The sequence below is a fragment of the Babylonia areolata genome, chromosome 13 (assembly GCF_041734735.1).
Source record: "Babylonia areolata isolate BAREFJ2019XMU chromosome 13, ASM4173473v1, whole genome shotgun sequence".
NCBI classification, from domain to species: Eukaryota; Metazoa; Mollusca; class Gastropoda; order Neogastropoda; family Buccinidae; genus Babylonia; species Babylonia areolata.
The window spans coordinates 2,397,215-2,399,055 of record NC_134888.1 but is presented as its reverse complement, the minus strand read 5'-3'; the positions used below and the strand labels follow the sequence as shown (position 1 = coordinate 2,399,055).

Sequence of the window (1,841 nt, the reverse complement as noted above, 5' to 3'; positions counted from 1 at the left end):
CGCTAAGTGCATGCTGCACACGGGACCTCGGTTTATCGTCTCATCCGAATGACTAACGTCCAGACCACATCTCAAGGTCTAGTGGAGGGAGAGAAAATATCGGCGGCTGAGCCGTGATTCGAACCAGCGCGCTAAGATTCTTTCGCTTCCTAGGCGGACGCGTTACCTCTAGGCCATCATTCCACTTGTATATTTGAACACCACAAACTTAACGGGATAAGTCTTTTTTTTTTCCACTTTTAGTGAAAAGATTGTCAAGTCAGTGGGGAGAAAAAACAACAACAAACAAACAAAACAAAACAAAAACCACCAAACACCAACAAACAACCTCCTCACAAGACTCTCATTATCCATACGAAATGTCCACATCTAACCACAACACAGCTTTCCCCCAAAAACTTGCTTTTGCATACAATTCCTAGTTCCACACAACGGTCCCGAAGATTGAATCCCCAGTGATGACTATGTTCAAATGATCATGCCTTCATTTCACACACACACACACACACACACACACACACACACACACACACACACACAAAACAACCCTCACTTTAAGGACCACCTTCAATACCGAACGTCTAATAGAACAACTGATCGAACAAGAAAACCCACGCACCCAGGTCTAAAAAAAAAAAAAAAAAAAAAAAAAAATCCAGCCTCTAATCGAACGACCAAATCACAAAACCCACGCGTCTAGGTCTAGATCTTTCAAAAAACCGAACGTCTTATCGAACTACTAACTAAATCACAAAACCCACGCGTTTTGGTCCAGGTCTCTCAAAAAACCCTGAAACGTCTGAAGGAACCACAAAAAACCCCGCACGTCCATATCTCCAAGTCGACACTGCTGCATTGACGAGACAGGACGGGGGTAAGGGGAGGTGAGGGGGGCGTGGGGGGGAAGGGGGGGAGCATGCACACACACACACACACACACACACACACACACAAACCAACAACCACCTCCAACACAGGTTGCCAAGTATCCTTTTACAATCTCCGAGCTCCTCTTTTGTACTGGGCACTTGTCCCGGCTGTTCAGAGCCACAGTCTATTAACGAGACAGCTATTGTGGGGAAGGGGGGGGGGGGGTAGGGGGACAGGGGTGTGTGGGTGTTGGGGGTGGTGAGGGAACTGTGGTGGGTTGGGGGCGGGAGGGGGCGAGGAGGGGTGTGTGTGTGTGTGTGTGTGGAGGGGTGAGACACCGTATATAGTTGTTGAATGGAAGTCGAAGAGAAGGAGGTGTCTTGTCGATCGCTAACGCAGTGTTCGACTCACCAAAGCTTTTTTTTATTTTTTTATTTGGCTTTTTCTTCTCGTGTGGAGTGGCCGCCTTTCTAGGTTTTATTTTATTTTATTGTTATTTCATTTTAATAAAGGGACAGGTGGTAGAGAGAGAGAGAGAGAGAGAGAGAGAGAGAGAGAGAGAGAGAGTGTGTGTGTGTGTGTGTGTGTGTGTGGTGTGTGTGTGAACATGTTCGTTGACAACAACGGATATAAACACCCGGAGGTCTTTGAATCTCGCAATACCAGTGGGAAACCCAAGTTCAGTGAACAGAGCAACACACACACACACACACACATCTATGTACACACGCGCATTCACACACACACACACACACGATAAAACTCTCTCTCTTTCTCTCTTACTCTCTCTCTCTCTATCTCACGCACACACACAAAACCAACACATACAATCACAGAGAGACTTCAGCACAGAAAGAACACCCACCCCACCCACCCACCCTCCCCTTTTTCTCTTGCCCCCCCCCCCCCCCCCACCTCCTCCACTCCCCCTCCTCTTTCCCTTGCTCCTACCACTGTTAACACACACATAC

The 1,841-nt window shown here is 47.6% G+C and overlaps 1 protein-coding gene across 4 annotated transcripts in view; it reads right to left on the bottom strand.

Annotated features, from left to right (window-relative positions):
* LOC143288782 (uncharacterized) overlaps positions 1–839 on the bottom strand; it is a 24,868-nt gene extending 24,029 nt beyond the window's left edge. For 2 of the 4 annotated variants that reach the window (XM_076597410.1, XM_076597412.1), the window contains exon 1: positions 762–839. The gene's annotated coding sequence lies outside the window, so the exon portion shown is untranslated. The remainder of the gene's footprint in view (positions 1–761) is intronic. The other 2 variants (XM_076597409.1, XM_076597411.1) reach the window with 2 other exon arrangements.
* Positions 840–1,841: the final 1,002 nt, after the last annotated feature.